The sequence below is a fragment of the Pan troglodytes genome, chromosome 18, assembly GCF_028858775.2.
Source record: "Pan troglodytes isolate AG18354 chromosome 18, NHGRI_mPanTro3-v2.0_pri, whole genome shotgun sequence".
Lineage (NCBI taxonomy): Eukaryota > Metazoa > Chordata > Mammalia > Primates > Hominidae > Pan > Pan troglodytes.
Genome location: NC_072416.2, coordinates 50,701,592 through 50,728,908, shown reverse-complemented (window position 1 = coordinate 50,728,908; position 27,317 = coordinate 50,701,592). Strand labels below are relative to the sequence as shown.

Below are 27,317 nucleotides of genomic sequence, written 5' to 3'. Positions count from 1 at the left end.
CTCTTTTTTCTTAAGGGGCTCTCTAATTCCTTACATCCGAATCTCTCTCACATTCCCTATGTGTTATTCCCTGGACATTGAATTTTCTGTCTTGCTTCTACTTCAAGTTCAGCAGGAGAAACAAATTGAGACTTGCAATGATCTGGACACCAAAAATGTGTATTTACTGTTCCTCATATTACCTTCATCAGCACTGTGGATTTTTGAGGAGACAAATGAAGACATTATAGTTCAGGTTTGATCTCAAACTCCATTTGCATTCCAAAACAAAGAACAAGTCTGTGTTTCATTGTGATTGTATAATAGGAAGTAAAGGACTGTGGCTTATGTTACTTGGAGTTGATTTAAATTTTTATGAACCTGATACCTCTGAAAGGCAATAATCAAAATGAAACCATGGTAATTATTTTCATTTGAAAACATCAGAATGGGACCTCATTACATTCCGGTGAGTGACTCAAGAGGAAGTATGGGAAGGCACAGCCTCAGCTCCATTTTGAAAATAAATTTCTTAAAATATTCAGCTAAGTCATGGGAGGAGTACAAAGCCAGAGGTGACCATTTTCAATCAATATTCCAAGTTCTTTTAATTAAGGATGTCTTGGGATTGCAGACTGTGCTGGGACATACATATGTATCTATAATAAACAAGATGTATTTTGCAGAAATGGATTTGGGTTTTGGCATCAACTTGATAGGAAGATCAAAGCACTAGTTGGCATTAGAAGGATTTAGATACATTTGTCATAGGCAGCTGTTATGCTAATCTCATTTATGCAGTTGTCAGCTGATAGGCCCTGATGAGCCAGCTGAGTGGGAAAATCATTATTCCATCCCTATTGTGATAAGTGTTATTTATTACTGTCAAATGGTATTAATGTTTGATTCAAAGATGGGGAGTGGGCACCATCTACATGAAGTTCATTCATTCACGGTCAACCGCAACAAAAGGAATCGCTGAATTCCAGCCAAACGAACTTCATTTCTGGGTGAAAAAAGAATAATGGATTTAATTTGCATATGTTTTAAAAGGGTAATGAAGTAATATGATGTTTATCTTGGTTGAAGAGTGGTAATTTTCACTGGCGGGACTCCAGCCTTGTTGGAGCCATCGTGAGGCATTTACTGTTGGGTTGGTGTGGAAAGGACTTCTCAAAGCAGCAGGTGCATTGGGGGTGGAGGGTGGGGGCACGATGATTTATTCATTAGGCCAAAAATGAGCAATCTGGACATCCATTTTTTCTTCATCTTCCTCAGAAATGTATTTGTAACTAAATCCCATCTCCTTTCCCCCGTGATGGTGATATCCCCTGATTTTCGCAATCTTTTTGTGGCCTTTGACAATTTAATTATGTGAAATCCCTAACCCGTCACTCACTTAATTTCTGTTCCCCTTTTGTTATGATCAGATTTGCTGTTTCCACTCCATCTAAACTGATATCTGTACAGGCCTGGTGTTTTGGAATGGGGCGTTGCTTTCTAGTTGCAGTAAAGTGAGGAGACAGTTAAGGATGGGTACTGATGGCTGAGGGTTTGTTCTTATGCATTTTGTTAAATTAACTGCTCAGCTGAGCTCTGAGTGGTTAAAAATGATTCCCCTCTGTTTGGAGACTTGCAGAGAGCTGTCCCCCTTCCAATACAGCTGCATTGGTTAATGCCGCCTTGGATTATTTTTCTTGTGTTAAAAATACAGATAACCTAATTATAGCGCCTCCCCAGTTCCCAAACGCCTCACTTAATGACTCATTAGTGCAGCGAGAACACTTTCCATCGCTTGCTAAATAATATTCCGTTTCTGAGGACTTCATCTTCTTTTTTCATATTTGCTCTGAAACAAAAAAGTTTGACTCAACATATTCCACAGCCCTTGGATTTTGCTGATTGGCTTCATTTCTATAACGAGCTGGTCACTTTTCAGGACACAGCTTCTCTCTTCTTTTAGGGTTGATGAAAATGGGGCCAGATGCCTCTGTTCAGCCAGAGGAAGACATGGGTCACAGAGTTTTGTAAATCCTTGAACTCAAAGAAAACTGCCTTCCTTCTCACCCAGCATTGGACATACTTTTATTGGAATTCAGAATCTCCCATTGTATGACTTAATCCACCATGTATCCCCAGGAACCAACATAATGACTGACACAGAAAGCCCTCTAGGAGTATTTGTTGAATAAATGAATGGACCTTAGGAAGCTTATAGTCTACTTCAAGGGTTGGCAAATTTTTCTGTAAGGGCCAGATAGTAAATATCATAGGCTTTGTGGGCCATATGGCCTCTGCTGCAACTTATTCAACTGCTGTTGACACTCAAGAGCAGCCATAGGCCATAAATGGATGGGTGTGACTGCATCCAATAAATCTTTATTTATGGATGCTGAAGTTTGAACTTTACGTAATTTTCATGTGCCATAAAATATCATTTTTATTTTGATTTTTTCCAACCAATGAAATACGTAAAAATCTTAACACACAGGCCATACAAAACCTAACAGCAGGTTGGATTTGGTTCATGGGTCATAGTTTGCTGACCCCTGGTCTGGTTAGTCCACAGGGCATTAGAGTGCTCACCTCTCTGGCCACATTTTCCTTTGCTCTGTCCCTCAGTCACTACTCTCCAGCCACTCTGGCCTCTTATTTATTCTGCAAACATGCCAGGCTTGTTCCTGCTTCAGGGCCTGTGCCTTTGCTGTTCCTTCTGTCTGGAACACTTTGCCCTCAGATGTTCCCAAGGATGGTTTCTTCCTCATAATTTATCTGGGTCTCAGCTCAAATGCCATTTTTTCATAGAGGCCATTTCTAATCACCAGTCTCCAAGTGGGCATTACTACCCTAGCCATTGTCTTTGATTTCACTGTGTTTTATTGCCCTATTATATCTATTTGCTTACAAGTAAACATATCTATCTTCTAGAATGTAAATTCTTTGACACCAAGATGGTTTTCTGTCTTTTGGAGTGTGGTTGTTCCATGCCTAGAACAGTGCCTGGAACACGGTAGGTGGTTGATTGTGGATTATGGACTGAATGACTGGAGAGGTGATAAGAGTGTGAAGGACACAGATTAATACCAAATGGAAAATACTCTTTCTTATTCTGGAAGTACTTATAGTACTCCTCTTCTCAAATCCCAACAATCAAATAAGGAAACAAATGTATACACAAATAACTCTGATACAAGATACCAAGTTCTGAGGGCCTCAACGGATTTGAAGGAGTGAGAGAGGTTAACCCCAGGTGGATGAAAAACAGATGGCTTCATGAAAGAGGCTATCTTTGCATTGAGTGTTGAATCTGCAGAAAGGAGTGGGGAAGATGTGCCATAGTATGGGTTTCCAGACACAGAAGAAATGTCCAGGGGACACTGATTCCTGAGGTTTATTTATGACTGCTACATTTAAGTGTGGAACTCTTCCTGTTGCAGGAAAGAGAGGGAGATGTGAGTTTTCGAAGGGTAATGTTCATAGGAAGCCTCTTGCAGAGGGGTAACTTAAATACCTAGCCTAGCCTCTCCATTAAAGATCTGCAACCACAGCAACAACAAGACCCTAAGATCTTCTTCTGGCAAGTGGAGTCAATGGACCATATGAGCTAAAGAACAGGTATGGCAACTTGTATTCTGCCTGTAAATGCTATCTGGAATAGGGCCTGGCTCCTCCTGGTTACTCTGGCCTCCTCCTCACCACTTCTGTATGTACTCTTCACTCCAGTCTTCCTAATGTGCCGTGCTGTTTCATACCTTTGCATATGCCATTTCTGCAGTGGACCAGGTGGGCCTGAGGCAAACTGGTGTGTGCTCACTCTCTCTGAAATAGCGGCTGCTGGTCAGCCTCAACCAGTTTTTGCCATGGAGGAATATGGGCTCTGTGTTAGCAAGTCTCCCAATATGCTTTTGAGAAATGGGCAATCTGGATTATTAAATGTTAGTAACTAGTTTAAATTTTGAAAAGATCCACAAGAAAAAGTTGAGGGCTGGATTTGACCTATGCCCCACTATTTTGCTTCCTTTTGACTCCTCTTCCCCCTTTAGAATGTTGCTCAAGGGTCACTTCTTTTTTTTGTGCTTTCATGATGCCTCGTACATGCAACTACCATAGATCTTATCATGTGGGCTATGGCTCTGATTGGACTCCCCAGAGACCCCAGAAGTGAGGATTAGAAAGCAGCATGCTCAGCCCACTTTGCTGCTCTGCCATCCACAAAGTTACATGGAACTCACTACTCAGTAGCTGTAGGGATGATGTTATCAAGGAAGCATTACAGCATTTCTTTATATGTTCCAGGAAAGCCTCACTTGAGTTTCGTTTCTGGAAAAGCCTGGCTTCTTCTAAGCAACTGATGTGTGTGTGTGTCTGTGCATGTGTGTGTCTGTGTGTGTGTGCATGCATCCCTGTGTGTGTATGTGTCTGAATCTTTGTTGTGTCTGTGTGTGTGTTTCTGGATGTGTGTGTATGTGTGTGTCTGTGTATCTGTGTGTATAGATGTTTACATGTGTATGCATGTGTGTGTGTCTCTGTGTGTGTATATGTGTGTGCATGTCTCTGTGTGTGTGTATCTGCATGTGTCTCTGTGCGTGTCTGTGTATGTTTATGTGTGTCTGCATGTGTGTCTCTGTGTGTGCCTGTTTCTGTGTGTGTGTTTGTGTGTATCTCTGTGAGTATGTCTGCTTGTGTGTGTCTGTGTCCTGTTCTGTGTGTGTCTGCCTGTATCTCTGTGTGTGTGTCTGCATGTGTCTCTCTGTGTGCATGTCTCTGTGTGTGTGTCTGCATGTGTGTGTCTGTGTATGTTTATGTGTGTGTGTCTACATGTGTGTCTCTGTGTGTGCATCTGTCTCTGTCTCTGTGTGTGTTTCTTTGTGTGTGTGCATGTCTTTCTGTGTGTGTCTGCATGTGTCTCTCTGTGTGTCTGTGTATGTTTATGTGTGTCTGCATGTGTGTCTCTGTGTGATTGTGTGTGTGTGAGTTTCTGTTTGTATGTGTCTGTGTGTGTCTCTGTGAGTATGTCTGCATGTGTGTGTCTGTGTCCGGGTCTGTGTGTGTGTCTGCCTGTGTCTCTGTGTGTGTCTGCATGTATCTCTGTGTGTGCATGTCTCTGTGTGTGTGTGTCTGCGTGTGCCTCTCTGTGTGTCTGTGTATGTTTATGTGTATCTGCATGTGTGTCTCTGTGTGATTGTGTGTGTGAGTTTCTGTTTGTGTGTGTCTGTGTGTGTCTCTGTGAGTATGTCTGCACGTGTGTGTCTGTGTCCCGGCCTGTGTGTATGTCTGCCTGTGTCTCTGTGTGTGTCTGCATGTATCTCTGTGTGTGCATGTCTCCATGTGTGTGTCTGCATTTGTCTCTGTGTGTCTGTGTATGTTTATGTGTGTCTCTGTGTGTTTGTGTGTGTGAGTTTCTGTTTGTGTTTATGTGTGTCTCTGTGTGTTTGTGTGTGTGAGTTTCTGTTTGTGTCTGTGTGTGTCTCTGTGAGTATGTCTGCATGTGTGTGTCTGTGTCTGGGTCTGTGTGTGTGCCTGTGTCTCTGTGTGTGTGTCTGCATGTATCTCTGTGTGTGTGCATGTCTCTGTGTGTGTGTCTGCATGTATCTCTGTGTGTGTGCATGTCTCTCTGTGTGTGTCTGCATGTGTGTATCTGTGTGTCTGCGTGTGTCTCTGTGTGTGTTTCTGTGTGTGTGCATGCCTCTCTGTGTGTGTCTGCATGTGTGTGTCTGTGTGTGTGTCTGCGTGTGTCTCTGTGTGTGCTTCTGTGCGTGTGCATGCCTCTGTGTATGTCTGCCTGTGTCTCTGTGTGTATTTCTGTGTGTGTGTGCATGGCTCTCTGTGTGTGTCTGCGTGGGTGTCTCTCTCTGTGTGTGTCTCTGTGTGTGTGTGCATGCCTTTCTGTGTGTGTCTGTGTGTGTGTTTCTGTGTGTATGCATGCCTCTCTGTGTGTGTCTGTGTGTATGTTTCTGTGTGTGTGCATGCCTCTCTGTGTGTGTCTGTGTGTGTGTGCATGCCTCTCTGTGTGTGTCTCTGTGTGTGTGCATGCCTCTCTGTGTGTGTCTGCGTGTGCATTTGTTCTCTGCTTTGGCTGTTATGGAGCTCCTTGCTTCATTTAGAGCCCACCTCTTTCAACTGAATCTTCACCTATTTGCTTCCTTTCCTCCTGGTTTATTCTGTTTTGTTCTGTTATATTTCATGTATTTTTTTTAAAGAAACCTCAAAACCCCTTTTTGACATGAAACAGGGTATGAATAAGTAAATAGAAACCACATTTAATTTCGTACTATTCTAGGTTGTTCTCTAAGTGATTTAGTTACAGACAATGGGGAAAGTGGGCATGCAATGTCTTTTATTTTTCTGGTTAGTTCACCCTGGACCCACCAGTAATGCTCTACGTATAAATGCTCAATGAATATACACTGAATGATGAATAGACAATGAGTTATTTGACCATGTCAATCAATTTCCTTTAGATAATCCATTTAAAGTGGCAAATAAATTGATGAAACAAACAACAGTTTTCATTATTAAGTGTGAAGACAGAGATTGGAGATTTTAGCTTCTTTACCATATTTATAATTTTCTTACTAGAGATCCATACTAGAGCAGTTAACGAGAATAAGTTTAAGGAGACTGAAATTACATCACATTAAACTGACACTTCTAAGATTAATTTTACAACTTGTGATTTTAATTTCGGGGAAAATGTATTTAAAATTATCTCTTGTCACCATCTCTTATTAAACATAATGAAACTTGATGATATTCTAATAACATTAAACTGTTTTGGTAGTCACTGAGGTTGGTATGAAAAGACTATTCAAGCTAAGAAAATAGTGGATCATTTTTGAAAGAAGTATTTGGGGAGCTTTGAGGAGCTAAGTATTTCATTCATCTCACACATTACATTATCTCTCACACCAGAGGGTAATTTAGAAGACATTCTCTATGTTAGAAGAACTGGAGTGCAATTAATCGGGGAAAATCAAGGGCATTTTGGCAAAGAAGGAACAAGAAGAGGGGAGAGATCACTTCACTCCCAGTTGTTGTCTCTGTTCTGGGCTGATGATTATTATTAGCAGGTCATGAAAAGTGCTGGGTCCTCAAAACTTGGTAAATAAAATTGCTGATGTAACTAGGTCATTGCATTTATCTTTTTAGGTGTTCCTTTCCTTCCCTCTTTCCTTTCTTCCCTCTTTTGTCCTTTCCAACTCGGGTCTCAAATCCATGGCATGATCTTCTGCTTGCACCAACTTTTTTCTTTTCCAGATGAGGAACAAATCGTTTTGGGGTGGAATTATATAACATGGTGGGAAAACTGAAATAATGATGGTCAGCTTTCCTAACAAGCAGTGGGATATCTGTTGGCCCCCAAACTTGCTACATTCCAGCCATTTGCTACTTTAGGATCCTTATGTGTTGAGTTCATATATCTTTCTTTACTCTGTTTTCAAGAAATTTGTGGATTTTTTGCAACATTCTCTTGATTGTACCTTGGGTCACTTCCCTTTCTGTTTTATCCTCATTCCCAAATGTAAACTATGTTAATATGACAAACATTTATTGGGTACCTACTGTGTGCCAGGCTTGATGGGAACTGGAGATTCTGACCTGAATAAGAATCAATACTTTTCACCTAGGAGTTCATTGTTTAGTGGAAAAGGCAGACAAGCCAACTAATAATTCTAGGCTGATCTGATAAGTGCTAGAAAAACCTATGACCTAAATGCTAATAGGAACAGAGAAGACAAAATGATTGAAAAGTGTTTCAGAGGTGACATTTGAAATAGGCTTGGAGGGATCTGCAGTGCTATAGTTGGAGAAAAAGAGAGAAAAAAGCATATCTGGTAGACAAAAGCCTGTGCAAGACCAGGCATAATCCCCCTCAAAGGGAGCTCCCTGTCAGAAGCAGAGGGAGCTGGTGGGTGGGTGGAGGAAGCCCTGGGAAATGAAGCCAGGCTTAGGCAATGGGAAGCCTCTGCTGTGCTAAGGAGCATTGATTTTATCCTGTGAGTTATGGGGAGCCAGTGGATATTTTAAATGTCATGATGGGACCTGCAGTTGAGGAGGATCATATTGGAGCAAGCCAGTTAGGAAGCTATTGACACAGTTTAGGTGAGGGATGACAGAGGGCCCAACTAGACAATGGATGTGGAACTCCTCTGCGACCACTCCTATACATCTTGTGAGACATGGAGGGGAGGCATCAACAGGAGCTGGGCACTGTTGGCATTGTTTCCCTGCTATTTGCTGTCTATGTTCCAAGCTGATTTTTACTATTAGCAGACCACAGAAAGGTTTGGGTCTCCAAAACCTAGTAAATAAAATTACTGATGTATCTAGGTCATTGCATTTATAGGGAGGTTGAGGGGCAGGGAGGAATTGAGAGTAACTCTGAAACCACCAGTTCTCCTGATTTGCTTATTCCAAGGTGAGATGGAACTGAAATCAATGCAGCTCATATGGCCCAGGTGTCTAGTGGAGATGGTGTTGTGCAGTGGAAGCTCTGTGGTTCACTCATCCATTCTTATCCACTCACTCATTCTTTACTTTTCCTTTTCCTTTTCTCTCTTCTCTCCTCTCCTCTTCTCCCCTCTTCTCCCCTCCACTGCCCTCCTCTCCCCACCTCTCCCTTCCCTTCCCCTCCCCTCCCCTCGTCTCCCTTCCCCTCCTCTCCCTTCCCCTCCTCTCCCCTCCTCTCCCTTCCCCTCCTCTCCCCTCCTCTCCCTTCCCCTCCTCTCCCCTCCTCTCCCTTCCCCTCCTCTCCCCTCCTCTCCCCTCCTCTCCCCTCCTCTCCCTTCCCCTCCTCTCCCCTCCTCTCCCTTCCCCTCCTCTCCCCTCCTCTCCCTTCCCCTCCTCTCCCCTCCTCTCCCTTCCCCTCCTCTCCCCTCCTCTCCCTTCCCCTCCTCTCCCCTCCTCTCCCTTCCCCTCCTCTCCCCTCCTCTCCCTTCCCCTCCTCTCCCTTCCTCTCCCTTTCCCTCCTCTCTCGTCTCCTCCCCTCATCTCTCTTCTCTTCTCCTCTCCTCTCCTCTCCTCTCCTTTTCTAGAAAGAGTCTCACTCTGTCGCCCAGGCTGTAGTGCAGTGGCATGACCTTGGCTCACTGTAACCTCCGCCTCCCGGGTTCAAGCGATTCTCCCACCTCAGCTTCCCAAGTAGCTGGGACTATAAGTGCCCGCCACCACTCCTGGCTAATTATTGTATTTTTAGTAGAGACAGGATTTCACTATTGTTGGCCAGGCTAGTCTTGAACTCCTGACCTCAAGTGATCCACCAACCATGGCCTTCCAAAGTGCTGGGAGTACAGGCGTGAGCCACCTTTCCCGGCTCTTTTCTTTATTCAATAAATATTTACTGAGAATCTACTAGATGCCAGTAACAAGGAATATGGCGCTAAAAACTCAGGGGAAAAAAAATCAATGGCAAAAGAGTTTAAGGCTTAAAGAACCAAAGCTGCACACCTGGTCATCTGTTCCCTGTGACTGTTGAGGTAGAACCTGGAACTGTATGTCACCTTTTCCCTGCACTGTCCTAGCACCAGTTAGAAGCATGCTGAGGGATGTATTAGAAGTACAGGGTGCAGAACGTGAAAGGTGGCCAGTGTAGGTGGAATGCATACTGTCCTGGTGAGAAAATAAATTCTTGGAACTTTCTGAGGTGCCTCTTTTACCTTCACACATTCCCCTTTTGTATGTGGGAGTTCATACTCCCACTCTTTTTTATCACCCACCTTCTCATGATAATTTCAATTTAAATACTTTGTTATTTTTGTCCTGACAATATGACAAATTTTCTGCCCACAAATTTTTCTTATTACTCCTTCAGATATATGGCGTTCTTCAATAATTGTTTGCTTTTTTCTTGAAGTTGAAAAAAATGTGTTATCTATCAAAATACATCTGCAATCATTGTTAATCCTGGTTTTCTTCTAAATATTCCTTATACGATCTTTATTCCTTTCCCTAGAAAGTTTTCTTCCCTTCTTTCCTCCTTACAGTTAATATATTCCTTTCATAGTTTTTGATTTGCTTTTAGTTTTTTTATTCATTTAAAATTATTAGGCCGGGTGTGGTGACTCACACCTGTAATCCCAGCACTTTGGGAGGCCGAGGTGGGTGGATCACCTGAGATCAGGAGTTTGAGACCAGCATGGCCAACATGGTAAAACCCTGTCTCTACTAAAAATACAAAAATTAGCTGGGCATGGTTGTGGGTGACTGTAATCTTAGCTACTCAGGAGGCTGAGCCAGGAGAATCATTTAAACCCAGGAGGCAGAGGTTGCAGTGAGCTGAGATGGCACCATTGCACTCCAGCCAACATAACAAGAATGAAACTCTGTCTCAAAGAAAAAAAAATTATATCTCTTGCTAGAAGCCAAAGGTTAATTTTTTTTTCATTTTTATCACAAGAGGTTTCAAACAAATATAAAAGTAGTGAACCCCTATGTATTTACCAATCACCTAGTTCCAGTGGTGATTAACTCATGGTCAATTCTCTTTCAAATGTAGTTTTGATTTCCTTCTTCTCTCTATACTCCCTCAATTTCCCTCTTTCCCACTTCTTTCTGTACCTAGATAGTGACTAGTCTTGCTGCGATCTGTCAGTTCTACCACTGACTGATACTGGGTATCTTTCACCAGATAACTTTGTAACAAGAAGCTTGTATGCTCCTCCATGTTGATTGCTTTAAATCTGCTCTTTTTCTACATTCTATCATCGTGGAATGTTTCTATTTGAACAATGATTTGCTAAATTTATGAGCATTTCCATAAATGAGTTGACTTTAAGATGCCCCCAACTCTACATTATGATTCTAATCAGCACATTAATGAATGGGTGCAGAAATGAGCCTATTTGCAAATTGCCAGATTAGACTTGTTCTTGTTTAACTAAAAGCTTTAACTAAAAGCAGGGCTTAAAATACTGAAGAAGATAAAGCCTCCTCTATCTCCAAACATTTCTTGGTCAAATTGTGCTCGAAAAGAGTTTAAGAAAATTTTCACTGTGGACCGATTAGGTTTAAAACAATGGAATACAGCTGAAATCTTTACGTAAATCATCATGTAAAATAAGATTGTTATTAATATAGTGTTTTAAACTTACTTTCTCAGGTTATAAAACATTCTGACTTAAAAATAAAATTATGAGCTGTGATTGATGTATTTTGTATGTGTTGGCTCAGGTCCTGCCTGTTTAATTGGGCTCAGTTGATTTCAGTGCGTTTCCTATGACATTTCCATCCTACAGCTGTCAACCCAATGAAAGAATTAATATCAATAATCCAGTGATCAGATTTAATCTATAAGATTAGTCATCATTTAGGCTACAAAGATGTATACTGAAAAGAAAACGCTTGTCAATTTTATCTTCTCACGTGATAGTGTAAGATGGTATTCATATATATGTGTAAAATCATACATTCCCTTGTGTTTTATTGCATTCCTTGTGTTTTACAAAACAATATAAACCATTGTATTAAAAGAAACTCTCTTCTTCCAAATGGCATATTGTCTACTCTTATTTCATTTCTCACATATCCAGAAGCAGCCTTACCAGCTACTGATTTTTGTCTTTAGAGGTTTTCATTTTTGTACATTTGTTTTAACAAGCATTGATTGATATGCCATTTTCTCAATTACTGAAGCATTGCTACCTTTACTGTATAGATTGAGAAATCAAGACAGAAAGGGAGAAGGCTGGAAAATAAAACTCCATGCCCCAATCTCGTAAAGTCCTTTTAATTCTGCTGATTCAATCACGACATGCATTATTACCATAGTTTAACAGACGAGGAGGTGAGGGAACAGAAAGCCTCAGCACTTCTCTCTGTTGCACAGTTACTGTGGCAAGGTCCTGCTTATTACCTTATTTCAAAGTAAGTCAAATGAATCAACGAAGGAAAACTCTTAGAGCATCAGGTAGGCCAATGTTTTCCAAAAGGCGCTTTTCAGGACATTAGTCTGCTGAGATGTGCTGAGAACAAAAGGATCTGTTGGCCAAACATGTTTTGGAAAATCATATAATAAAGTCTCATCCTAGAGGGTCACATAAATTAGTATATTACAGACTCTAAGAACTCCTGAAATTAAAAAATAAGAATAACTCAGTATGAATTTTGCTGAGCTCAAAATATTTCATTGTAGAACCTTTTTTTGCCATAACACAAATTCACTGGAAACACTTAGAGACATTTTAACTTTAAGCAAATATCTATTTTCAATGGCTTTGGTTAACAAAATATACATCGTAATCCCAAGTGCTTCAGGATATAGAATAATACGCAGATATAATCTCTGCTCGTAACACTCATGACTTAAAAGCTTCAGAAAGCCACTTTAAGGAAGGCAGAAATCCATCCATCAGACCATTCACTCATTTGTTTTTTCAATAAGCATGTATTAAATACCTACTTTGGTCTAGGCAGAGTGCAAGATGTTTGTGACATAATGATGACAAACTAAGTCTGGAGGTGGTGGGGAAGATTTCCCCAAGAAACCAATGGATGGGTTAAATCTTAAAGGGTGACTAGAGGAGCAGGCATTCAGCAGATGGAAGGGAGCTGATTGTGGAAGGGCATTCCAAGTGAAAGCAACTGCCTAAGCAAAACCACAGAAGATTAAGAGCACAGCAAACTCAGGGGAGCACAAATGCATGCATCTACCATTCATCACCATCCATTGTTGATTTATGCATTGTCTGTCTCCCCTACAAGAATGCAAGCTGCATGACATAGGGACTGCTCTACTGTTTGCCATTGTGTTTCCTATGCTTAGCACAGTATTTCTCTTATAATAGGAGCCCAGTAAATTCTTGGCAAGTGAACAATCAGTAGCTTGGTATCACCGGAATCTGCTGCATTTGAAGGTAAGATAGGAAGATGAGGATGGGATGGTAGGCAGGGGAATGGATCATAATGGGGCTTATGGATCATGATTGGACACTTCACGGTGGATGAGGATGAGTCTTTGGAGGGTGGTAAGCAGGGGAGTAACTTGAGCAGATTTGAATTTTAGAAAGATTACTCTGATGGGAGAGAGGATGGTGGCTTAGGAGCGTTGAGACTGTTAGGGGGGCTGTTGCAATAATGCAGGAAAGAAGATATGAGGGTTTAATTAAGGTGGCTGCTGCTGAGTGGAGAGGACAGAGTTTGTGGTGTGTAGAAGAGATCAGCCCTAGTGACCGAATAAGGTAGGGAAGGGGTCTAAGAAGGAAGGAAGGTGGAGGAGAGTCAGAAAAGACTCCTGTGTTTCCAATTCAGAAATTTGGAAATACTTTTAATTATGGAAATCTTTAAACATATACAAGGTAGAGAGGCTAATATAATAAACCCCTATGTACTTATCATCCAACAACTATCAACATATATTCAATTTGATTTCAAGTTCTGACTTCCTCACTCTACATCCCTCACCCCTGCCTGGAATGTTTTAAAGCAAATACCAGATATCCCATTATTTCATCCATATATACTGCAGTGTGTATTTTTAAAAGATAATAGTATAACTTTAAAAAGCATACATATAATATCTTTAATATGTCTAAATATTAACATGAATTCCTTAATATCACCAAATATTCAACCAGTGTTCAAATAGCCTTGACTTTCCATAGTTAGTTTGCTCAAATCAGGGTCCAAATGAATCCACACACTGCATTTGGTTGACAGGATGGACTTTAAAGTCTATTTTAATGTATGACAGTTCCCCTTTCCTCCTTTTCCCCTTTGTTATTGATTTGTTGAATAAAATAGGCCATTTATCCTACAGAGTTTCCTAGTTTTGTTGATTGCATCCCAGTGGCATCATTTATCATATTTCTGTAACCCCTGATCTTGTAAATTTGTAGTTAGATCTCATTGTAACTTTCTATGTAGAAGAGGCAATCCCTAATGATAGTGAGTTTATTGGAGAACATTGTGGGTGCAACGCTGGGGGTGATGGACTCAATGGATATATATGTGGGTACAGGTTTTGGAGGTGCTATCAGTCCTATGCAAAACAATTCTTTGAGGTGTGTTTGGGTCTAGCTGCTTAGTATTGCTGCCACCGCTTTTAGTTAAATGCTTTGAAAAAAGAAACATGAACATGACAAAAAGCATCCAAGTGCCTTTGGAAAGTCACCCATTTGATGGATACAGTGTCTTCATCCAGGTCTATATCTTTATCAGATTTTTCAAAAGCCTTTGCCCCTCGACATGAGTGTTTATCGTTATGAAAGTCAGAAGGGAAAGCCATGCTTAGAAGGCCTTGTTTGGGATTGGTTAGCTGAGTGGAGGCTGTGTTACCTGTAATTGAGGGAAGGGAGCTTAAGTCATGAAGTGATCACCATATAAAAACCCCTGCTTTCTTTTTATCATGTGTCCTCTGAGGGTCATTAATAGGCACCTTGGAAGAAGCCACTTAGAAAAAAGTTAGCTGTACTTTACATGTTATGATTGTAGTTACCACAGAGGTTGTTTAACTGGAAAATCAGTGTGCAAAGCACCTGTTCCAGGAAAAGCTAGACCTGGTATTTGTCTGCATTTGGTCCTGATATTGCTTGATTTCATCTGCCTGGACCTTTTCTGGAGAGTCAATCAGGCAGGTTAGCTGTTGTATCTAAGTGTGGCTTTCACACCATTTCTGTCTTGAAACATAAGCAAACTCCTGCCTCATCTGAAAGAACTTTATTTTCATTTAATAAACATTGACATAGAATTTGCTATGTGCCAGACACTGTTCTAAATATTTTGTACATACTAGGTCATTTAATTCTTATAAAGCAGGCACCATAGCAGGCACCATAATTATCCCCATTTTATAGGTGAAGAAACTGAAGCACAGAGAGGTTAAGGAACTTGCCTGAGGTCATAAGGCTGGTAAGTATCAGAGTAGCATTTGAGCCTGGTCTGACTTTATAAGTCTATATTCTTAGCTACTATGATATGTTGCCTATTGGCACCAAGAGTCAAAATTAAAATGACATTGCAACTTAAAAAGAGTCATGACAGTTAAGTGTGGTGCCTTAGGGTGAGCTTTGGCATCACACAGACTAGGGTTGAATCCTGGCTTTGTCACTTAGTATGGTGGAATAAGAGCATGCTATGTATTTCCCTGAGCCTCAGTTTCTTTATCTGTAAATTGGGGGTTACAATTCCAATCTCACAAAGCTGTTGTGAGGATAAAATGGAATCATGTATTTAAAGCATCTGACACAGTTCATGGAATATAGTAAGTCCCTTAAAATGGTAGTTGCTATGATGATGGCATCATTCTAAAGAAACTAGACAACGTCGTGCACAGCAGACAGTGCTGTGGAGGGGACTTCCCTCACTTGGTGTTCAGCCCGACTTGGTGAGTGTAGTTGGCTTGTCTGTATAATTATTTAGAATTTTGATCTCATGTTTCACCATTCTATTAAACACAATAAGGACCAAAAGCAGAAAAAGGATTGATTAACAGAGCAAACTCACATGTACAAAGTTGAAGAAATGCCTTCACATACATTGTCTCATTATGTATAAGTCAATGGTGCAATGGTGTGCTGCCTGGAAGAACCCGTTGTACACAACTCTTCCCACCTCCACATTCAGTGACATCACATTGGTGGCAGGAGCATTTACAACACTGAAATCAGCCAATACTACAAATCAGGGCTTTTTTTTTTCTTCACCCCCAGAGAGCCAATTGTTAAACTGTTTTAGGCCCTCTGAGGGTATGAACTCATTAGTCCTCTCAACAACCCTATGGTAGCTACTATTGGTATCCTCATTTTCAGAACAGGAAACTGAAAGGTAAAGCACAGAAAGGTAAAATAAATTGCTCTAAATCATGCAGCTAACAAGTGACAGAGCCAGGGTTCAAACCCAGGAACTCTGTCTCTAGACACGTACTCTTAACTGCCGCAGGTTTCTGCCTCTCTGATCTACCATACTATAATGATACAGTTGTGTCTTTTGGGAGATGAGAGATAGATGCACAATGCAATCAGAGGGCAAAGCAATATGAATTAATGCATTACCTCATATAGGCATGGATTCAACAAATCTTTTTGAGTGCCTACTATATGGCATGTTTCCTGGAGGAGATAAAAAATGATGAGTCAGTGATTTATAAAGTCTGCATTCCCACCCTCTATCCCCCAACTAGACTGTGCGAACTTGGGAACACAGATGATGCCTGGGTGATCTTTGTGTTTTCTCAAAAACTTACATGGAAGCTGACACATAATAATTGTCAAATAAATGAATGAAAGAAGGTTGCCTAGTAGTGATATCTGCCATTTTGCATGTACAACATCCTGCCTTTAAGGAAGAAAGAGGGTGTTATACCACATAGGTGGGATGGGCTCCTGTTAAGCAGGTCTGGCCTTTCCCTGAGTTGTATTTTATAATGTTTTGAAGAGTTTGGTCCTGAGCTTGGAGATTAAACCCCAGCTTATGCTTCCAGACCACGAGTGAGAATGAGAGACAAAGTTGACCCATGAGCGAATATGGACTCTGAGACATTAGGGTTAGTCCTCTCTCTGGTGAAGGCAGAGGTCAAGGAAGAAGGCTGGGTCAAGCTGTGTTGCAAGGTGAAAGGTTGTGAAGCTGAAAGAGGGGCAAGGACTGGGTTAAGGGGTGGGTGACATGACCATAAAAGTAGTTGTCTAATTCAGGACATGTTCAAGAGCAAAAGAGATGCTATGAGGAATTACACTGGGTCAGCAGCTATAATTCTGGATGATCCCAGGCAAATGCCAGTCAATGATCATTCTACTTAAGGATCCAATAGGAAAACATCACAAATTCAAGGTAGTACATAATTTGGTAGAAAAGGCTCTGGATGGATCTAAGCCATCAAGGTTCTAATATTCACTCTGCACCCCTCCAGCTTGCCACCCTGGTGCCACCTACTTCTCATCTAAGGCACTGAGATAGAACAGAAATTCCCTGTCATTTTCCTACTCAGTGGAATATTTCTTTCAAATAATTCTTACACAAGAAGATTTTGGAAGATCTCCAAGCTCTCTAAAAGCTTTAGTATTGCTGAGTTAGTTGTAGGATTAAGATTTATTTTGCTTCCTTATCCTTATGTTTTCTTATTCTTGTTTTATCCCTAGGATGAAACACATATTCTTAGATGACTCAACATATGAGCCTTAAAAGAGATTTCAGAATCGGCTTCTTTATTTACAAATCAGAAAACGGAAGTCCAAAAGGGTAGAATGTGTCCAAGGTCATGCAGCCAGACAGACCTGGATGGTTTCACTCCGCCATACTAAAAGTGAAATTGGGACATGCTTAAAAAAAAAAAACTTTAAAATAATATAATTATAATGCATGATCATTGTTGGAAATGCAGAAAAGACAAGAGGCCAAAAAAGATAATATAAATCAACGATTGAAGCTCACATGTAGCCTCTGTAATGATTCTGGTGTATGAGTATTTTTTTCAGACTTTCCATTTCCCCATTTCGAGTGCTCTTTACGGTCTACCAGTAAGTTCTTATTTTTTCCACTTTGCCACTTGTTCCAGCTAACCCATGTCATCCTTCCATCCTCTCGTGGCTTTCTTGAAATTACAGCTAAAGGACGTAGTTCATAAGTTGACAAGTCTACGAACAGTCCCGCTTCAACGCAGCCCGTTGAAACAATATGCGATTGGAAAAGGCGTTTTGGTACGGAGCAGGGGAGAATGAATGTGGGACCTGGATGCTGAGTGAGGCCTGGATTTTTGATTGGTCAGCTATGAGCCAAGCCAAGGGTAAACTCAATCCACATATCAAGCAATCAGAAGTGGAGATCAGAAACCTGAAGCCCGTAGAGCTCTTAGGAAGGCAATGGGGGAGAGTTTGGTAAATCAGCTAGTGTTAAGGAAAGACAAAGCTGACTTTCAACATTTAAAGAAGGCATGGGCCCTGTAGTTCTGTATACAATCATTGATAAGCCTGTACACATTGTTGCCTCACGATTTCCCCGCGTCGCGACTTATAAATGTCCCTACAACTTTTGCTAGAATTGATTAATTGCACCTTGTTAGAGCACTTGATTTTTGTTAAAAGTGAAAAATAGAGCCTATTAAATGAAATGGCTGAGATGTTCCTGAAAGCAGCCTAATTCCTCTAAAACACACTTCGGGCCATGAGTGACAAGCACAAGAAAGAGGAAGAGAAGTTACAAAGAGAAGCAAAAAAGAAGACGTGTGCTGCTCAGGCACCGTTGTTTTCCAAAGATGTTAGAATCTCATTTCAAAAAGGATCTCTGATCAAAACAATTTCTTAATCGAAAACCACCGTCTTAATTTGTCTTATCGGTGGCCACTTTCAGCAGAAATGTGCCTGTGGCTCTCTGTGCCCGGCCAGCGGCTGCTTTTTATTATGCAGATTGGATGGAGCGGCCTCCATGAGCCAATTCTGGGCACTGCATTTGCATAATGACTCGCCTTCTTAAAGATGGGCAGTTAAACCAAATAGTTTTTGAATTTCTTTTGTGGAATGGCTGCCTCTTTATTTAATGTTGAAAACTGAAGGGAGTTGAGGAAGGGTACTGACTAAACAGGCTTTTTAAATACTGCCTCCGTAATTATCTGTGGAATTAAACCCACAGAACCCACATTAACTCTCATCAGAAAATGGAATTATGAGAATTCTTATTAACAGCAGCTCCAGACTCAACTCACAGTATTCACTGGAGTAATTATCACTGGGAAAGGCTGGGATTAAGTTTTTTTTAAGCTGGAGAAAATACATTCTTAGCCATTGACTGCCTTGGACATGCAGGAGGAGACAAAGCAATGTGAACTTTTATTTTAGGGAGAAAAAAATAATTTTGAAATGTAATTTTGATCTGATTTCTGAGGGAATTCTTATGCAAGGCATTTTGTATGTAAAGGGATTATGTGTCACCAATGCGAAACGAAATACAAAATAAACCAAAGAGCTGTGAATGTCCTAAGTGCAGAAAATAATATATAATTTATGATACTTTAAATCTCATTAAAAACACTAGCTTTTGTAGCTTCCTAGCAACCAATCCTCAGGAGTCTCTCTGTAAAGAGGTTGGCTCTCCCCAAGCTCACGGTCCAAAGCTTTAATAAATGAAGCCCATATGGCGAGTATATGAGGGTTCCCTGCGTGCAAGCCATTTGTCTGGGTGTTCTCAAAAGCCTCATATGATAGCTTATAATTTGCTAATCCAATATAATAAACATGAAAGCACTTTGTTAAACTAATGTTCAGGGCCTAAATTAAACCAGTCAAGGCTGGAGAGTTAGAGAAAAAGTTGGAGATTCATAATTGTAGCCTTGATTCTAGGTAAAATGTAAAGGGTCCAGAAGATACCACTTGGGGTGATACCTTCATCTTTCTTTCTTTCTTTTCTTTTTTTTCCAAAGCACCGTCACGTCCACTTTTTCATTTCACACTCATAATCACCTTGAGGAGTAAAGAGAGCAGGTTTTACTGTGCCCATTTTTCAGATGAAGATACTGAGGCTCATAAAGTTAAGTCACTGTGGTGAATACATCTGCAAAGTCAGGGCTGAGAGGGATGCTACAATCAGGCAAATGTTCCTTTGTAATTTGTGCGAATTATGATGAGGTTTTCACCAGTCTGAAGCAAAATGGAAAAAATGACAACAATGAGTTTTTCTGTTAAAGTAAGGAAATAAAAGGGAGATTCTTTGGGATATTTTCTTTCTGCGTTTTGACAGTAAAATGACCTTTATTTTTGATTTGATTTAATTTAATTTTTAATTTTTGTGGGTACATAGTAAGTGTATATGTTTATAGGTTACATACATAAGGTATTTTGATACAGGCATACAATGTACAATAATGACAATAGGGTAAATGGAGTGGTCATCTCCTCAAGCATTTATCCTTTGTGTTTCTAATAATCCAATTATACTCTTAGTTATTTTAAAATGTATAATTAAATTATTTTATACTATGGGGACCCTGTTGTGCTAGCAAACACTAGGTCTTATTCATTCTTTCTATTTTTTGTGCCCATTTACCACTCCCCCACCACCCTTGCCCAACCCCGAATACCCTTCCCAGCCTCTGGTACCCTCCTCTGTCCTCTACCCTCTGTCTCCATAAGTTCAGTTGTTTTAATTTTTAGCTCCCAAGGATAAGTGAGAACATGTGATGTTTGTCTTTCTGTTCCTGGCTTTATTTCACTTAACATAATAACCTCTAGTTCCATGCATACTTTCGCAAATAATAGGATCTCATTCTTTTTAGTGGCTGAATAGTACTCCATTATGTATATGTACTACATTTTCTTTTTTCATTTACCTGTTGATGGACATTTTGGTTGTTTCCAAATCTTGGCTATTGTGAATAGTGCTGCAGTAAACATGAGGGTGCAGATACCTGTTCGATATACTGATTTATTTTCTTTTGTGTTTATACCTAACAGTGGGATTGCTGGATCATATGGTAGCTTTATTTTTAGTTTTTTGAGGAACCTCCAAATTGTGCTACCTAGTAGTTGTACTAATTTACATTCCTGCCAACAGTGGATGAGGGATCTCTTTTCTGCACATCCTCACCAGCATTTGTGATGGCCTGATTTTTGCTCTTTTTTTCTTTTCTTTTCTGTTTTAACTTTAAGTTCAAGGGTACATGTGCAGGTTTGTTATATAGGTAAACTTATGTCATGGGGATTTGTTGTACAGATTAGTTCATCACCCAGGTATTAAGCCTAGTACCCATTAATTATTTTTCCTGATCCTCTCCCTTCTCCCACCCTCACCCTCCAATAGGCCCCAATGTGTTATTCCCCTGTATGTGTCCATGTGTTCTCATCCATTTACATCCCACCTATAAGTAAGGCCATGTGGCATCTGGTTTTCGATTCCTGCATTAGTTTGCTAAGGATAATGGCCTCCAGCTCCATCCATGTCCCTGCAAAGGACATGATAGAGTTCTTTTTTATGGCTGCATAGTATTCCATGGTGTATGTACTATATTTTCTTAATCCAGTTTATCTTTGATGGACATTTAGTTTAATTCCACATCTTTGCTATTGTGAATAGGATTGCCTGACGTTTGGATAAAAGCCATTTTAACTGGGGTGAGATGATATCTCATTGTAGTTTTGCATTTCTCTGATGTTGAGCACCTTTTCATATGCCTGTTTGCAATTTGTGTGTCTTCTTTTGAGAAATGTCTATTCAGATCTTTTGTTCAATTTTTAATCAAGTTATTAGATTTTTTTTCCTGTAGAGTTGTTTGAGCCCCTTATAGCTGTGGTTTTTAACCCCTTGTCAGATGGGTAGTTTGCGAATATTTTGTCCCTTTTTGTGGGTTGTCTCTTCACTTTGTTGATCATTTCATTTGCTGTACAGAAACTTTTAAACTCGATGCCATCCCAATTTGTCCACGTTTGCTTTGGTTGCCTGAGCCTGTGGGGCATTGCTCAAGAAATCTTTGTCTCTTCTGGTGTCCTGGAGAGTTTCCCTAATGTTTTCTTTTAGTGGTTTCATTGTTTAAGATTTTTTTTTTTTAGTAGTTTCATTATTTAAGGCCTTATATTTAAGTCTTTAACCCATTTTGATTTGATTTTTGCGTAGGATGAGAGACAGGAGTCTGGTTTCATTCTTCTGCATATGGATATCCAGTTTTCCCAGCACCATTTATTAAAATAATCTTTGTAAAATAATGGTGATAGTAGATTGTAGTTGCTTTTTGTATGCTTTTGGCAAAATTGCACATAGGCAATCATAGGTTGATCTCCAAAGCATGAAAAATTTTACTGGTTGGTAAAATCTCAACGTCTTTCCTCAGCTTTCTATTTTTTTTTAACAAATAAGAAAAATGGGGTCTGGTGGGGGTGTATGTCAGCAAGCATCCAATAGCAAGGGAACGGCACGGCCAGGTTGAAAGCACAGGTCTTTGTACTTCCAGGTCAGTGATCACAGTGGAGGGAAAATAAGCAGTGTCAGTTTTTATTTTAGGTAAAAGATGTAAAATTTTTAAATGGGACTTTGCTTCAATTTCTGAAGAAATTTATAATCCAAGTGCTTTGTTTGCAATGCAATTATAGGCCAGAGATGCAAAATGAAATATAAACTATTAATAAATCAGGGAGAAACAAACATCTAAAGTGCAATAAATAGCACCACAAATGGTCCTTGAGGGCAGCAGACATCTGGGCCCATTGTCTTTAGAAAGAGGCCAACAGTGGTTACCCTAATTCCTTAGAATTGGGGGTGGCATTGTGCTTTTTCTTGGACAAACAAGGGTCTCAGGGAGGATGTCTCTTCTGCTCAGATGGCATTGGGATTTCTCCAAATCTGGCCAATTGGTAGCAGCATCTTCATTCTTCCCCATAGCTCCCTTCTGCTGCTCAAGGTCACTGATTACCACCCTGTAGGTAGGATAAAGCGGGGTAGGGAAGTCCATGGGCTTTTATCTTAAGGCTGCAGTTCCTAAACTGTGTGTTAAGGCACACCAGGGCACCACAGCTAACTCACAGGGGGCACCATGGGATCTTTCAACATTTTTGAAGGAAACCAGTGATAGCATCTGTTGGACACTGTATAGACAGCTAGCTTGAGATAGTTAATATTAGAGGATGCTACATTCCTTTCTGTGATGTCTTATCTTCATGAAATTTCCCCCCCAAAATAACTGTTGTGGTCAAAAACAAGAAGTATGTGAACATTAATGTGTAATAGGAAATAAGGATGTTGATATCTAATCTGATTCCAAAGTTTGAGTGCCAAGTCCACTGAATGCCTGTTTCCCATTAATAAGTAGTGTGGGACCAGGAGCAGTAATCATGCCTATAATCCCACACTTTGGGAGATCAAGGTGGGAGGATTGCTTAGGCCAGAAATTTGAGACCAACCTTGGCAACATAGTGAGAACCTATCTCCACAAAACGTACAAAAATTGGCTGGGCATGGTGGTGCATGCCTGTAGCCCTAGCTACTTGGGAGGCTAAGGTGGAAGGATTGCTTGAGTCTGGGAAGTTGAGACTGCAGTGAGTCATGATGATGCCATTGCACTTCAGCCTGGGTCACAGAGCCAGACCCTGCCTCAAAAAAAAAAAAAAAAAAAAAAAAAAAATTAAATAAATAAATAAATAAATAAATAAATAAATACATGTTGTGTGGGTATTAAAGAATGAAATACAAATTTATTTCTATTATTTTTTCAAATGATTGCTAAGTTCTTACTATATAAATATGCAGTTGACTGGACCTAACTACTAAATAGATAGACCTTTTACATATCGCTTTGGCCTCCAGACGCCATGAACAATGACTGAGATTCCCTACAGACATCATGAACAATGAGTGAGATTCCAAGGATGCTGTGAACTCAGAGAGTTTGGGAACATTTTGGGTCTTCTTTAAATATCCCAGAGGGTGCTTCAGGTGAATGTTCATGGAAGGCAGCTAACGAGGTCTCCAGCTACCATGATACTATACATGACACAAGTGGTTTTGAGCTTTGTGGCCTGGGACAAGCCATGTCCTTTTTCCAGTATTCAGTTTTCCTGTCTACCAGATGAAAGTATTGGACTAGGTCAGGGACTCTTACTGCCTCATTAGCCCCCCTTCCCTCTTCTTTTGGTAAGAGTACTTCAAACACTTTCAGGAATCACTTCTACCCAGACTCTCCATGTGATTTGGGTAGGGCTGACACCTTCTTCTCCAGTCCTCTTATGGGTAGACCCATGACAAGGACAGAGCAACGAAGTATAATATATCCTTAGTCACAGTGGTTTAGAGTTGTGCTCATAAATCAAACCAAGCCAATGAGAGCCAAGAAAAGGGTGGGGTGGGGGTGGGGATACGTTGCCTTGATCACATTATTTGAGCCCCTGCATCTAGCTTTGACCGAACTTTTCAGATATTTAAGAAGATCTCAGATATTTAAGAAGATAGATAGATCTACTCTTACCCTCATTAAGGTAGTTCTTTTTGTCTTCAGATGCCAGTGGCTCAAGGTATCAGACTCTAGATATTATGAAGACCCAGTTTTCTTCCTTCTGCCTCTCAACTCTGCTACCATGTATGTTGACTTCATTCTCAGGCAGGGCTCTCTCCATGAGGCAGCAAGATGGGTGCCAGTACTTCCAGGTTTGCATCTTTACAGATACAAGACCAGAAAAAGAAGAATCTGTCTCTCTCCCAACACACCCAGTATCCTGGTGGTGGTTACCAGTGGAGCTGATTGTGCTATGTGCAAATTCCTGAACCAGTCACCACAGCCAGGGGTGTAAGATGTTCTGATTGGCCGAGTGTAAGTCACATGCCCGCTATTGCAGCTGCAGGTGGAGTCAACTTCCCTTGTAGCGGATGTGCTGAGAATGGTGAAAAGGGTCGTTATCGGTCAGGTTCAACCAGGAGTACTGAAACCACTTTGAGTCTTTAAAACAGAGGTAGTTTAATGTAAGAAATTGGTCACACAGGTGATGGTGGGATAGAGAAGCCAAGAGGGGATGGTGGAATAACCTTGAGATTAACAGCAGCAGGATATTGCTACCTCCACTTGCTGGTGGGATAAAGGGAGGATGGAGACAGTGTTTCTGGAATCCAGGGGCTAGGTCTACCCGGTGGAAACAGGAGCTGCAGCAGAGCTTGTCTAGCAGGAGCTGACAGCATGGAGAAGATGCTAGAGACATCACTCAAGGCAGAAAGGAAAGGGGAGAAATACCCCAGCTTCTGTCTTCCTCTATGTTCCAGTCTCCTGCCATTACCCTTCATTAGCTTAATCCACTCAGAAAACCAGCTAACAAGGGAGCCTGGGAAATGCAGCTTGGAGGAAAATTCAGCTCTCCTGAAATGTAAAATAAGGCAAAGGAAAGGTGAGGAGTGGATCTGGGGGCAAACAAGCTAAGAATTGGCACAGGAAGGGTTCCCAGGAGGAAAATTAGGGTTCTATGAAAAGGGGGAGGGCTGCAAATATAAAAATGTCCCCTACAGACAAGCATTTAAAAAGTCAGACAAGCATTTAAAATGTCAGACAGAGCTATAAGTAATTGAGCAAAATCCTTCCCAGCAAGCAGATCTTAGCTTGTGGTGGACAGGTGGTAATCTGGATTAGGGATAGGTTTGGAAACAGGCAATAGGCAAGCGGAGCGTGGTGGCTGAGAATTCAGGAACATACGCTCACATCATTGAAGTCTGTTCACATGTGGTCAGATATGGGACTGAGGTTCCAAGCCAGCCTCTGGGACAAAATTAGCAAATGGACATACACAAGGCAGTTGGCTAAAACAAAAAGACCTTGGGAACAAGAACAGGATCCTGGGATATACAACGGGGCCAGAGCAGCATAACCAGCAGGAGGGGCTTGAGGCTGAATTTTGGGATAATAGATGTAGCTCCTTAAATGCCCTATGCCTGAAGTCAGCACTTTGGCCAATTTTGCTGACAGTTGTAGGTCAAGTGACTCTAGTATGGGGCCAGAACCAGGCAAGACTATGGTAGTAGACGCTTGTTGTTTTGCCCACCTAGAAGTTATTTTTACTTTTGGTAACCACTGATTTTTTTGGAGGGCACTACGCCTCTCACCTCAGACCTCAGTCCTTGTAGAAAAACTGACCCCAGCCCCTGTTCCAGAAATTGCCATAAGACTCAGGCCTAAGTCAGCTAACCCAGTCCACCCCTGGCCTCAGGGATTTGGGATGGACATGTGGCCCAAATTCATCTAGCGGTTTTGGAGGTGTGCACTTTTGTGGAGCATTTGGAGAAAAAGAGAATCTCTCTGCCAGATTTAGAGCTCTAAAGGTATTAATCTGGACCTGTATGGGGTCACCACATGAAGAGAGCCAGAGCAAGAGGAAAGCCAGCACAGAGAAAACCACAGCCAGGAGAGGAGGAGAGGGAGGAACTACGTCCTAAAGCCCAGCTGAAGCCTGGGGTTTGGGTAGCTATGACTTAAGGCAACCAAACCTTCCAGATTTCCAGTTACTTGAATTCCTTTTTCTAACCTATTCCTGAAGGCAGTTTGAGTTTCGTTTTTCACTTAATTGCAACAGAAAGAGTCCTATTACATTCATCCTTTCATTTTTGCTGCACTGCCATTTGATTTTCATGTGAAAAAACCGATAGAAGGCTTCAAATGCCCAGTGTTTTCTTTGACTCTCTAAAATTGTCTTGAATTTCTTCTGGACTTTGGTAGACATGATCGTGTACGAAATGGGGATGCTGGCGAATGCCCCTACTTACTGGAGAGAGTCCCGGAGAAGTGGCTGCATCAGTGTTTTGGATGAAGCAGGGAAATGTGGAGGAAGAACAGTGTCTGGAATGATGATGTTCCTCCACTTTTCATCCTAGGAAGCCATGGATGTGTCCTAACTCAGGCAAATTTTTCTTTCAACCACATGTTGGAAGTTTATCTGCCATGCCAGTTTGACGCATCAGCTTTGGCTAAATTCTTACTTTTTAACCTAATTAACAAGTTGTTTGCTGAATCAATCGACTGAATCAATAATTTTGGCATCCTGTTGAAACGTCTAAAAGACAAAAGTAAAGGCCTTCTTTAAATTAGTGTCTGGGGAATCTGGTGTACTGCCTGTGGAGTGCTCCTGAAAATATTCCCTGGAGGAGGAACAGTGCCCTAGGAAAGGCAGAAGTTAGGCCTAACAGAAATCAGAAGACCATGCTTTTTTAAAAATTACTTTTAGACAGAGTCTCGGTCTGTCACCCAGACTGGAGTGCAGTGGTGCGATCTTAGCTGACTGTAACCTCTGCCTCCCCAGTTCAAGTAATTCTCGTGCGTCAGCCTCCTGAGTAGCTGGGATTACAGGCGCCTGCCCCCACGCCCAACTAATTTTTTTGTTTTTTTAGGAGAGACAGGGTTTCACATTGTTGGCCAGGCTGGTCTCGAACTCCTGACCTCAGGTGATCTACCCACCTCAGCCTCCCAAAGTGCTGAGATTACAGGCATGAAGACCATGCATTTTAACTACTATGATTGTATTAGTTAGGACTGTTTTCCCTACAGCAGACAGAAACCCAACTTGATTTGGCAGACGCAAAAAAGGAATGTATTGTAAAATATAGTTGAGTGTCTCTCAAAACCTACAGGTAGATTGTGTTTGGGCCTGCGAAACAACTGGAATCAGGGGCTCAAAAACAGCTGCAACATTTCTTGTCCTAGTTTCTTTTTGGGTGTTAACTTCATTATTTTCACTCACAGCAGAAGCTTCTCCTACATAGTGGAATACATGGTCACTGCTAATGCTTGAATTTTGCATCTTATCATTTCAGCCACCCTCTGGGTCTCAAGTCTAAGAGGTCCAGAGAAGAGCTCTAATTGGTCCATGCAGATCTCACTTTTTAACCAATCAGCTGTGTCCAGGGGCAGGTCACATGTCCAAAATGGCTACTCCCATGATGACCACGAGGATTAGAGTGATGCA

General features: G+C 41.1%; 1 long non-coding RNA gene across 1 annotated transcript; it reads left to right on the top strand.

Moving 5' to 3' along the window:
* Positions 1-326: 326 nt before the first annotated feature.
* LOC107968848 (uncharacterized) lies at positions 327-19,055 on the top strand. Its single transcript, XR_001710358.3, has 3 exons — positions 327-448; positions 12,762-12,830; positions 17,049-19,055. It is a non-coding gene; the product is annotated as an uncharacterized LOC107968848 (long non-coding RNA).
* The last annotated feature ends 8,262 nt before the right edge of the window (positions 19,056-27,317 follow it).